The following is a 14,674-nucleotide window of genomic DNA, read 5'->3' as shown; positions in this document are numbered from 1 at the left end:
TAACTCAGTCAAACACTACCTAGAACTCCTATAACTAACTCTGGAGCCCTTTAATTACTTCCATCATCTATAACTTTGATTGGCTAGGCCCTGTCTGTATTGGTCATAGCATACCCTCTATTTCATGCACCAGATTTAGCTTTATATCCATCTCCACAACATCCACACATTTTTCCTCACCTCAATCCGACTTCCCTCTATCCCCCTTAACATCCTCTCCCTCATCATCATCCTCACCTCCATCTAACTTTCGTTTATCTTCCTCATTATTCTACCTGTCATGATCATCTTTGTCTCCATCTAACTCCCCTCCATCTTCCCCATCATCCTCTCCCCCATCATCATCCACAACCCCACTATCTCCTCATCCCTCTCATCATCATCTAACCTCTTCTCATCATCCTCCCCATCCTTGTCCTCATCATCTCCTTCCTTCCCATCTATATCCTCCTTAGCATCACCCTCCTTATCCTCCTTAACCTCCTCCTCTCCACCTTGATCTTCTTCTAGTCTTACCCTTGGTACTAGAATTATCAGATTTGTCAACAACCTCAGTCAATGATGAGACAACCATCTATCATTTGTTTTTTCCATGTCTGCATCTATCACATCCATTTCTACTCCCCATAACCTAGGTTGTAGCTCCTCTAATTTTAAATAGGCTACCTGTGTCCTGATAGGTTTCCCCAAATCTCTGAACTCTTCCCTAGATTGAGAAAATAGAGCAAGCCCCATAGGCACATCATGCCTCTTATCAAACTATCAATACACTTACTCTGGCAAGTACATCTCAATCACTATGTGTCCAATCATAGTATGATTAATCAGATAATACTCCTATCTGTAATACAGAAGGTGGATCTCATCGTCATCCTACCCTGGGAAATCTCTATAGGGTCTCCATATAAACTATGTCATAGTGTCCAACTGATGCGTGAAGAATTAGGTGTATCCTAGTGTTCCTCATACCAATGCCCCTCTATAGTTGTATGTATAGGGCATATCCTTGACCAACTCTCTCTCCATAGGAGGCCTAAATATAATAATGTGCTCATACACACAAATCTATAGCAGTGTACCTCCTATGTTGAAGGACAATCCACCTCTATATGCTACCTAGTGAAGATAGTAGTACATTATCCCGAGCATGTAGGGCCCCCATACAAAAATAGTCTTGTCCATAACCATACTCTCCAAAACTCTACCCCATCTGATAGGCAATCCATGTCCTTACCTACCTAGTATTAGTAAACCACCCATGGCCTAGTATATCACAATAATCATATGCTCATGTTGCGCCACCAATACCTCTCACCCTATCTTGTAATCTCTAATACCTAGCTTCACATCTTTGCAACTAAACATCCTATGAAGTACATCATGCCCTATCATGGGATCATATACTACTAACTCTCCATGGATTAGAATCTTAAGGATGTGCCATACATCCTCCAAGGTCACGGTGGCCTCTCTAGTGGGTAGATGCAATGAGCTAGTCTTTGAATGCCAATTCTCTATAAAATTTGTTAGTAAACCGCTAGTACCTCTCACCTCTGGCATAAGGGTGATTTGGTAAAGCCCAAGCCGTGCCAAGATCTATTTCTTGCAAGTGATCATCCTATGATCTAAAGCCAAGCTCTAAGGTCTATTCCCCATCATCTGCACTAGGGGAAGGTCCTACATAATCATAAGTTGTCTGTCAACCTTCTATGGTTTTCTATCTTGTCTACCCTAAGTTTGACCCAAGTTTGACCTAGGTTTGACCAATTTTGACTATTTCTAACCATTTTTTACTAGGTTGACCTATTTTTGGACTCATTCTAGGGTTTTGAACATGTATACCAAATTTTGGGTCATTCTGAGTTTATTTGCATTATTTTTTACCCTCTCCATCGCTCTTTGTAAACTTTCTACCAAGTTTGACCTAAATTTGACCTAGATTTGACAATATTTGACTATCTTTGATGATGTTTAACTAAGTTGACCCATGTTAGGACCTTATACTATGGTTTTGGGCACACACAAATTTTTGGGCCGTTCTAGGTCCATTTTCACTATTTTTGGCCTCTTGGAGCATCCTAGAGTGCAATTGGGCCTCCCATTTGTGCTCAGTGCACACTTTGTCATGCCAAGTGCACTTGATGTACACTTGGTCATGCCAAGTTCTTAGTGTGCACCTGGGGCAATTGGATGCCCCAAATTACCTCCAAGACCCTAATTGGGCCACGTTTGACCCCTACCTAATCTTGAAATGCATGAGAAAATATAAAATACACAAAGGGGCCTCGATATACTCATTGGTGGTCTTGTTTCTACTTGTTCTCTGTGATGTTTCTCTGAGGGTAGCCTATCCATCTTCCTTGCTCTAGAGATCTTTTCTTCCAAATGATAGGGTGAAAATTACCTCCAGACCCTTCTCCAAGCCCTATTATAGCCCGGTTTCTACTTAGATGGATATGCAAGAGGCATTTTCTATGTTATTCGTGATGCTTTTTACACTCTAGACCACATAACTTTTGCATTTGAGATCCAATTTGCAATCCATCAGTTGCTATCGATTCAAATTCTTAGTTTTGACAAATTGACCTATCATATCTATTTTTTAGTCGATTTCTTGAGTGGGTACCCATATATACCACCCATACTATTGTATTCTTTTATGGCCACCCATATATTGTATTCTTTTTTATGGCTTTTTCATCAGTATTCTTTGACACAACACTCTAAATCACATTGTATAAAAGAGGGGCAAAATGCAGACACTCAAAAATGGTTCACATCTTCTATTTAATCACATTTTTATACTAACATGTCTCATTTTATCATTTCACTAATTCCAATCTTTTGGCCAACTTGATCATCATTTGGGCATATTTTGACAATATCTTTCATCATTCACACCCCCTTTCAAATCAATTGTAGATCATTTCAGAATTCATTCTTGTTTTATCCAAACCTTTCAAAATTGACTCTAAATCATTTCCACATCATCAGAATCTCGTCCAATCAACCCTAAACCATTTCAATATCATCATAATCCTTTCTAATCAACCCAAAATCATCCCAAATCAACCCAAAATTTCCCAAAATCAACCCTAATCAACTGAAACATGTCAAATACCCCTAATCTATTATCATCTATCATGTCCCTTAGTGACTTGAAAATCTATCAAACCTATCATATTATCATCTATCATGTCCCTTAGTCATTTTCATCATTTGATCATTGACATTGTTAAGTCCCTTCATTTTGGATCATGGCATTACCCAATCAATTTGCTAACATTGACAATGTTCGTTGATGTTATTATGATCAATATTATCAGTCAATTTCAATCCTGTAGCCTTTATAATGTCTATTAAATGTCACATGTTCTTAATCCATTTCATTTTTCCTTGGTATATTATCGATCCAAATCTATCAATCAATTTGATCATGGATTTGATCTACCTTCATCCTAGTCGATCTGCATAACCATCACATTTAATCAAAAGGGATAATCTCACATTTACTTTATCAAATTGGCCAATCATTTACTAATTTGTCCAATAGGATTACTTAACCCATAATCTATTCCTATGTCATTCCAATAGTTTTCATCCCACATTACTAATTATTCTTACTAACCAACATTCTTAATTAATTTATATTTATTAATTAATTGATTCATCCTTTGCAAACTATGGGAATTCTAAATTTCCTAAGTCCTATTTTGCACTTCTAATTTCTCATTTACTAATTTCCATTTGTATGGTATTTTGAATTTTTAATTCAAATATTCTAGCTAGTCTTGAGACATGGACATCATACATCATAGATCCTCTCTTTACACTTGGCTAATGTGTATCATATTTTACATATATTATTCTTGAAATCATGACTATAATAAGCCACCTTTGTTATAGATTCTTGTCTACAAGTGACTAACTTTGATGTGTCATATGCATGTCATAGATTCTCTTCCAGACTTAGCCCTGTTGACTTTTATGCATCATATTTTTCATAGATATTCTAAGGAATATCATGCCAAGTTACACATTTGAATTGACAAGTGTCCATCTCCTCATTCATGTCTCACATCTTGCATTTGGCTATAAATTGATTCATCTTGCATTCATTTTTTATCCTTATAACCCATTAGGAATGAACCAAGCCTCTAGTATTCTCAATAGCATAATCCTATCACTACTCTTTTTCTTTCAGTTGTCTACATTATTGGAAATTGGACTACATCAAAATGAAGAGGACAAAAGGACATGGGAACTAGAATAGAAGAGGAGTTTTTACTTATGTTGATTATCTTTATTTTAATTGGTTTTCATTGTAGATTAGAAGTGTTTAGTATATGCTGATTATGTTTTTGTGGTTTCTCATAGTATGTTAGGTTCTAATACATTTTCTAGTCCTACAATTGGTGAACTCGACATGAATATCATGCTTACTAACTTGGGTTTTCTTTGGTTTGTGCTTGTAGGTGCAAGGAAGGAGCTCATTTGAAGGAATCTAATGCTTGTATGATCATTTTTTCACATCTAATATGATTTTGAGGCTCAATAACAAGTTTATTTTATTTTATTTATGCATTTCTATAGCTCTATGTCCCATGTGAGCACTTGGTATTATCAGGGCGCACTTGGGTACCTTAAGAATTTGTTTTAGGGGCCTATGACTCAATATAACCCCTTTTTGTTGTTCTCATTTGAACAACTATGCTCCAAAACTACCAAGTGCACCAAGGGCATACTTGGCACTATCAAAATGCACTTGGTAGTCTACTTTTGGTGTAACCATAGGGAAAGCTCAAGCTTTACAAGGTATGTATTCTAATCTAGTTTGTGGCTTGAAGATAAGTAGCATGGGGATATCACAATTAGGGACAAACTCCTTTTCTACTACAATAGGTCAATAGAATATAAGACAAGGGAAATCAGCTATGCAAACACAAGCTACTAGGCCTAGTTCCACATATATTTTATTATTTTAGAGAAAGAAAATATATATGGAAAGGTATAAATAGATGTCTTTCATGGGTACTCCTAGTTATCCAAATCCCATTCCAAATGAATTAAGAGATAAGACTTTAAGTTTTTCTCGAAGCAATGCAATCAGTGGTGAGGAACATCTTAGGAAATTCATTGAAAAGTTAACTAACTATAGGCTAGAGCATTAAGATGTGGTCATGAATTTGTTTGTACATTCACTCACATAAGATGCTATGGATTGGTTTAGAAGCCTCGCTGATAATAGTGTCTATTCATGGGATGACTTAGAAAAATATTTTAAATAATAGTATGGGGATAATACCAAGGCCAGTTTTATTTTAAATGAGTTAAACAACATCAAGAAAAATAAAAATAAGCCCACATTTGATTTTAATGTTAGATTCCAAAAGAGCATGTACAAGTTATTCCAAGTCATGAAACTAGATGAAAATGTATGCCTAACTAGATACTTCAATGCATTTGATATAAAGATAACATATACGTTGAGAGATAAAGATCCTAAAACACTAAGGGATGCTTTCAGAGTGGTTATAAATATTGAAAACAAAAAAAGATCTCCAAGAAATTTGGAAAGCATAAATGATCCCAAACTATTTAACCCTTGGGGAAATAAGGAGGAGGGTGACAAAACTTTTGTAAAAAGGAACCCTAAAGAGGATAAAATTGATAAAACATTGAATTTAGTATAAAATATGAAGCCTACAATTAGAAATGTCAACAAGACTAACACTAGTGATAAGCCACAATTCAATACCAATTTCAATAGTAAAAATAGATTGGAAAATTTTTCCTACAACATACAATGGAAGGATGGTAAACCCATAAGTAATACTGCATTAGGTAAAAATGACAATATCACAACAAATCCATTGCAAAGAAATATTGTCAATGTTGCAGAAGAGGTGCCTTGGTGTATGATCTGTCAATCTCCTCATGCCCCAAAATATTGTGCAGTGGCCCAGTTAATCTTTGCATCTGAGCAATCAAAATCAGAAGAAGGTTTTGATGGAGAGAGTCATGATGATATGACTTGAAATTTGATAGATTCTTGTTGTTCTAATTTGGAAGAATCGGAATGGGATATAAAGAATCAAAGAGATGTGTATGGAGCTTATGTTAGAACATAAAGTCCACCAATATAACTAAGAGTGGGGTCTGAATTAGTTATCCAACTATTATGACAATTATCAACCTTATTAATCATTAACCATATGGGCAATATAATCAACACCCATATAAAGATACTCATACACAGTAACACTAGATATGTTAATTAGGGAAACCCTTGATCAGAGGGAAAATCCCAGTGGGGATGGTACCCATAAAATGATCTACTAATATAAATATTCCTTATTAGTGGATCAACCCTATAAAAACATTCAGTACATATCAATCCCTATTAGGAGACTTTGAATCCCTATTAGGAGTTATAGAAAATAGATGGACCCACTGTCCAAATAGCTTCAGGGGCAAGACCAATGAACCCATTGTCCAAATGATCTTTGTATTATTCCTTGTAGAATAATAGAAATGAATTGTACTATTACTTGCTCTTCCTCTATCCTATCAACCAGACTTCTCTTCTTCTTCTTATCTTAATACTAGATCACCAACTTAGTATCCAATAATCCCTTGGGTTGCTTACTCACATTTACCAAATCCTCTGTTCTTGTTTGCACTCCTTGATCACATTTCACATCCAATACACAATCCACTTCTTCACCAAAAGGAAAATAATTTTCCTTTATACCTTTTCCTCAAAAAAATAACTTGAGTCAGCCTTGAGGTTTTCCCAATTAATTATAATAGGACCACATTAAGATAATTAATCATTTCACAATAACACAACATTGTTGGCTCATAGTCTTTACAAATTCTCACACATGTGACTTTGGGACTTGCACACCATTGATGTCATCATCAAACTATCATCTATCACTATCTAACTTCACATATCATGATTCTATCTCTTTTAGGAGATATAATCCAATTATCAAAAACTTCTTATTAGGTAATCTATCTATGTATTATTCTTTATAAATCAAGTGTATCTTATGTATGTCTTCAAGTTACTTCATGTGCACTTAACCTCATCATCAAGACCCAATGTAGAATATTTCCTTAACCGTGCTTCACTAGAACATCAAACCTCTATCTATATGACTTCAATCTTTGTCTACTACTTTAATAGTCTTAACAAGAACCATACTATGTTGACATCAATGACAAACACTATCGTGAATGAAACATTTCAATCATGCTATATGCTTTTCAATGCTTAGGATACTCCCCCAAACGGATACCATCAAAAATCATGCTAACAATCTCCCCCTTTGGCATTGATGGAAACATAGATGAAAAACATTTAAGTTCCAAGAATACCAAAATGATTATTTGTTGTAATTGTTGTTGTTATCATCTTTTCAAATCCTCTTCACCAATCAAATCTAAAAAGCACTAGAACAATGCTTTATTTTGTATTTGTTTCTTTAGGATCAACAATAGTTGTTCACATAATAAAAAATCTCAACTTCTCCCCCATTTAATGTTACTCCCCATTGACATCACTAATTCTTTCTCGTATACATAGGAGATCTCAATCTTTCCTCCATAAATCAATCTTCCACTAGAGGATCTTCTCCCCCATTTATCATACTTCTTCTCTATACACTCCCCCATGCATACATAGGAAATGTTTTTCATGCACACTTCTCCCCCATTGATATCAATGAAAAAGACTTCATTATGCCAATCATATGCTCCAAGTATTGAATAAGATCAAGTGTCCAAGGCACTGTTCAACACCAAATACCAAGACTCATTGATGGCTCTGCTCATCTTAAATACTCCCCCATAAAAGAAGCATCCATTTGGTCTTGTCCAAAAATAGTTCTCTATACTACTGGACTGATGCAATCTCTACATCATCTACTCAGAAGTAGGCATGGGTATAACCCCCAGCATACCTCTCAAGTACTCAAAAGTATATTTAGGAAAAGGTTTTATAAAGATATCTACAAATTGATCTTTTATACTAACATACTCTAATATAATTTCTTTCTCTACAACCTTCTCTCTCAAAACATGATACTTAATAGAAATATTCTTAGTCTTAGAATGAAATAAATGATTCTTAGATATCCTAATTGTACTTGTGTTATCACAATGTATGATAACATGCTCTAAAAATTCTATCCCAATGTCTTTCAACATCTATTTCATTCACATGATTTGATTACAATTATTTTCTACTGCTACATACTCTACTTCAGTTGTACTCTGTGAAATACAATCTTATTTCTTACTCAACCAAGAAACTAGCCTTCCTCCAAGGAAAAATGCCCTGCCACTGGTTCTTTTTTTGTCATCCATACTGCCTACCCAATCCACATCAGTGTAAGAACATAAAGTGAAATCACTTGATCTATCATACCATAATCCATAATCAAGTGTTCCCTTCAAATATATGAATATCCTCTTTATCGATGCATAATGATACTCTTTAGGACCAACTTGAAATCTAACTACAATTCCAATTATGTTTGATATATCTGGTCTAGTGTGAGTTAGATGTTGTAAACCTCCAATCATTGATCTATACTTCTTCTGCTCAACTGTAGGTATCTCATCTTTGCTAGATAACTTGTAACTAGTTATCATTGGTGTACTAATAGAGTTAAAACTTTCCAAGACAATTATATTCAACAAGTCTTTCAAATACTTATCTTGTGAAATAAAAATACCATCATTGATTTGCACAATCTATAAACCTAGGAAAAACTTCATCTCACCAATCATACTCATTTCAAACTCATTCTTCATCTCTTCAACAAACTTATCACTCACTTCATCATTACCTCCAAAGATTATGTCATCAAAAAATATCACAATAATCAACAATTTATTCTCAATTTCTTTCAAATATAAGTTAGCATTTGTTGTACCTTTAGAAAATCCAAGTTTTGCCAAATACTCATCCAATATTGCATACCAAGTTATAGGTGCTTTATTTAGAACATATAATCCTTTCTTCAATCTAAATACCATATCATTATTTTCTGTCAAAGGAAATCCTTCAGGTTGTTCAATGTAAACTTCTTCAAATTCTCCATTTAGAAAGGCTTATTTGACATCCATCTAATACACTTTGAACTTCTTACTTTCTACATAAGCCAAAAAAAATCATTGCTTCCATTATGGTTATAGGAGCACATGTTTTCTCATAATCTATTTCTTCTTGTTGTGAATAACCTTTGCATAATAGTCTATCTTTGTTTGTCACAACTTCACCTTTTTCATTAATCTTGTTTCTGAATACCCATTTGGTTCCTATAACATTTTTGTCTTTAGGTCTAGGAACGAGTTCCCATGTCTCATTCTTTACAATATGATCTAGTTCTTCTTTCATTTCTTGAATGTAATGATCATCTTTGCATGCCTCATCTTCCCTCTTAGGTTTAACTTAAGAAATCAAACATAATTCCTCATTAAATATGTTTCTTGTCATTACTCCTTTGTCTTTGCTTCCAATTATCTTCTCTACAGGGTGATTCTTTGCCAAGTTCCTATTAGGTGTAGGAGTTGTTATCTCAACTCTTATCCCTTCTCTTTGTTCAACTCTTTATTCTCCTCTTTACTCAACAATTTGTACATCATTATGCAATTCATTGTTAGTCTCAAAGAAAACTTCTACATTCTCTCCAACAATTCTAGGATTTTCTTCTTCCTCATCAAAGTTGTAATTCATCATCCTCTCTTTAACTCCAAAATTTTCATCAACTTTCACATTTGTACACTCAACAATTGCCTTAGTCATGTGATTAAAATATCCATATGTTTTTCTTTTTAATGAATAACCAAGGAACACACCTTCATTGCCTCTTGGATCAAACTTACCAATATCATCATCTCTCTTTATGTAACACTTCAAAAATTTTGAATAAATTTATTGAAGGTGTTTGACCAAACCATAATTCATAGGGAGTCTTATTTGTACCCTTTTTTATCTCCACTTTGTTCATGGTGTATACTATTGTATTGACTACTCTCTAAAATGTCTTGGATACATAATTCTCAAACATCATTGCTCTTTCTACATCTGATACCGATATGTTTCTCCTCTCTACTGTACCATTCTTCTTAGGGGTCTTATGTGATGATAATTGTCTTTTAATTCCATTTTCTTCACAAAACATGTTAAACTCTCTAGAAGTAAACTTTCCACCTCTGTCTGATCTCAAACATTTAATCTTAACACCAGATTCATTCTCGAATATATTCTTAGATATCTTGAACTTCTCAAATGCTTCGTATTTTTCTTTAAGAAATGCTACCCGTGATATTCTAGTAAAATCATGAACAAAAATCATAAAGTACCTTTCTCCATAGAATCCTTTCATTCTAGTAGGGCCAATCAGATTTGTATGAACAATCTCCATCTTCTCTGTGGTATTGAACTTCTTTCTAGGAAATGATACCTTCTTCTACTTAGCCATGATACATTCTTTGCAAACAAGATTAGTAGGCTTCATGATCTTAGGAAAACATTTGACTGCAAATGTACTACTTCCCTTCACAATGTTATCAAAGTTTATATGATAAAACCTTCTATGTCATAACCAATTGTTATCCACCTTTGCAACCAAATATGTCGTCTCAATAGGATTCAATTGAAATATGTTACCTCTGGATCTTGTACCTGTTCTAATCAGCTTATCATCCTTATCTTTGATGATACAAGTTGTCTCTATAAACTACAACTATAACCTTTATCCACCAGTTATCCAACACTCAACAAGCTATGCTTTAAACCATCAACAAAGTAAACATCATTAGTACTAGTCTTTCCATAAAGAGTAATAGATCCTATCCCTTTGATGTGATAGGTTGTATTGTTACCAACTCTAACAATACCTCCATCATAATTCCTAAATTTAACAAACTTGTTCATATCACTAGTCATACAATGTGAACAACCATTGTCTATAATCCAATTAAATATCTTTTCAGCTTGAGAAACTAGGGATTATTATTCTCTAATTTAAGTTTTAGATCTTTCTTTTTTTATAGGCACAAATCCTAATTCATCATCACTCACTCTGAACTCTTTCCTCAGATATATCATCTTGATTACCATACAAATAATCTCTAGGTCTTCTAGGCTTGAAATATATTTTATACGTCTTCTCTCTTTTAGGACACTTAGATGCATAATGACCAAATTCATTACAAGTCCAACATTAAATTATTTCCTTACCATCAAGTTCTTTTCTCACAAGCAAGGCTATACCTTCTTTAATATTTCTATCTTCTTCAGATCTAGATCTGCTGCTGCTAGCATAATCTCCATGAGTGCTTACACTTCTAGATAATCATAGACAAACAGTTAAGGCTCTAAAATCTATCTCCACTCTTGTTAATTATCCAACTTCTCAATGCTTGGTATCAAAATATCAATCATCTGCGCTACTTGCTTGAATGATGGTGTCAATTTTTTTTAAATCTTCCATAAAATCTCATCTTCCTCTTTAGATCCTTCACAAGACTTAATTTCTACAATAATCTCAAAATTCATACCAATATAGCTTCTCATAAATTCATCTTCGAACATTTTAGCATCTTGAAACAAACATATCCAATTCTGTAATCTCATTCTTTTAGCATGCTTATCTCCTTCAAAAGTAGACTTTAAAGCTTTCCAAAATTTATGAGATGTCTCTAGTGATTTTACCTAACTATATTCATTCTCAGGAAGAGTTTTCAATAAGGCTTCTCTAGCTCTCATATTGCATATTAAAAAATCTCTTTTTGCTTCACAATATTCTTCAAGCTTCTCTTCTTTCACTATATCTTTATCACTCTTTGTCAAAAACCAATATACTAGACCCATGCATAGCAGATGAGCATTCATCTTTTCCTTCCAGCTATCATAGTTAACTCCATCAAATTTAGGACATTCTATTATAAAGTGACTCACCATTGATCTCCCAAAGCTATTAAGCTTTCCATTCAATGACCTAATGCTCTAATACCAATTGTTAGAATGCAAAGTCCACCAATAAAACTAATAGGGGGGGGGGAATCAATTATCCAACTATTATAATGATTATCAACCTTATTAATCCTTAACCATATGAGCAATATAATCAACAACCATAACAGGATACTCATACACAATAACACTAGATATGTTAACTAGGGAAACCCTTGATCAGAGGGAAGACCCTGGTGGGGATGGTACCCACAAAATGATGTACTAATATAGATATTCCTTGTTAGGGGATGAAACTTGTTAGGAGTCGATAAAAAAATTTAATACATATCAGTCCCTATTAGGAGACTTCGAATCCCTGTTAGGAATTGTAGAAGATAGATGGACCCACTATCCAAAAAACTTTAGGGGCAATACCAATGAACCCACTATCCAAATGATTTATATATTATTCCTTACAGAATAATAGAAATGAATTATACTATTACTTCCTCTTCCTTTGTCCTATCAACCAGACTATTCTTCTTCTTCTAATCTCAATACTAGATCACCAACTTTGTATCTAATAATACCTTGGATTGCTTACTCACATTTACCAAATCCCCTGTTCTTGTTCACACTACTTAATCTCATTTCACATCCAACACACAATCCACTTCTTTACCAAAAGGAAAATTATCTTCCTTTATACCTTTTCCTTAAAAAAAATCCTTGAGTTAGCCTTGAGGCTTTCCCAATTAATTATAATATAACCACATTAAGATAATTAATCATTTTGCAATCACACAAAACTATTAGCTCACAGTGTTTACAAATTCTCATATGTATGAAACCTAGACTCACACACTCATTGATATCATCATCAAACTATCCTTTGTCACTATCTAACTTATCATGTCACGATTATATCTCTGTTAGGAGATACAATCCAATCATCATAAACTACTTATCAGGTACTCTGTCTCTATAGTGTTCTCTCTAAATCAAGTATATATTCTGTATTTTTTTAACTTAATTCATGCACACTTAACTTGGTCATCAAGACCCAATGTAGAACATTCTCATAACCACACTTCACTAGAACATCAAACCTTTGTCTGTATGACTTTGATCTCTGTCTGCTACTCTGCCAGTCTTCACAGAAACCTTACTATGTTGTCATCAATGAAAAACATAGTCATAAATGCAACATGTCAATCATGTTATATTCTGTTCAATGCTTAGGATACTCCCCCAAAGGGATACCATCAACATTTATGCTGACAACTTATCACCAAAGATTTTTTTATATGATGGGGAGGAATTTGATAAAAAAACTTGCAATATGACATCTGATGTGGGATCTCCTTGGGGTCCTTCAAAGTGGGTTCACACAAACTATGTTGTCAGACAAATCACCACTTGGTCAAAGACGACCGGATCTATCGCCTTTGTATTCTATCTAAGATGGAGATTGAGATCCATTTGTATTCTAACTGAGATGGAGACTAAGATCCATTTCATCTTTAGATGTCCCATCTACTATGGGATTAGAAGCAGGTTTCACTGCCTATTCAAAGACTACAGATCTCTGTCGGCATTCTTCAACTACCTCGACCAATAATGTTTAGCCCTCTACCTCTGTGAGACTTCGCAACTCTATGACCACACTTCACAGCTCATGTTTCCTCAGAGTTAGGCCTCAAATCAGCTCATTACCTCCTTCTTCCCCTCTTGTCACCCTCCAGGGGCAGGAAGTGGCCATCGGATACACCTGCATTGGGACACACCAAATTTGTTAGACCACACCATGGATTCATCAGGTAGTGACATTCTACTCCCAATGCTACTTGGAGTCGAGCTCAAGCCCCTAGTCTCCCTAGGTCTTATCCTTCAGTGATGGACTTCTTTGTACTGAGAAAGGATATCTAGTCCTTCTCTCATCTATTCATTCTTGATTCCTCTCTTTGTTTTGTTTTGTTTTGTTTTTGTTGCTCATTCTTTTTCGAACATCGTTTGGTGCTCATGTTGTTGCTTTTCTGCCTTGTTGTATCTTCCAGTCCATTAGACCCCTTGTTGGTCTTATTGCGGACATTAATATCATTATCTTATCTTATCTTATGAGATAATGTATCTATTATTTCCTTATGATTCATGAACATGTACTGAAAATTTCAACTAATTATTATAAACTTCTTAAACACGACTCAACATAAAGGAACCCTTTAGGAATGGAAAATTGTATTTTTAATTGCTTATGTGTACTTGATGTGTATGTGTATGTTGTTTCTGCATTGTTATTGTAAGAGTAATATAGTATTTTCTTATTAATTAAATCATATTGATTTAATTATTAAGTCACTTATTATCTCTAATTTACTTAAACTAGACTTTAGGCATAGAATAATTAGTTCTTTTATTAATTATTATCATGCAACCTAGGTTTTACCTATTAGGGTTTTGATCTCTTTTTATAAGGATTGATCTCTTTGTAATTGAGATTAATTCAGTTTTGATATTACCAATCTCTTTTTTTGGCTCATCAAGAATGTCTCATCTATGGATCTAGCAATTTCAGCCTCCATAACTTTTTGCTTCTCTCTTCTGTGACAGGTATATCCATGCTAGTGATTCTTAGGAGCTGCAGAGTTGATCTTTCATTAACTTCAACATGGTATTAGAGCTCTAGATCTTCATACC

The sequence above is a fragment of the Cupressus sempervirens genome, chromosome 6, assembly GCF_028749045.1.
Source record: "Cupressus sempervirens isolate cs-2001-9-10 chromosome 6, ASM2874904v1, whole genome shotgun sequence".
In the NCBI taxonomy this organism is placed as follows: Eukaryota; Viridiplantae; Streptophyta; class Pinopsida; order Cupressales; family Cupressaceae; genus Cupressus; species Cupressus sempervirens.
This window is presented reverse-complemented; position numbering follows the sequence as displayed.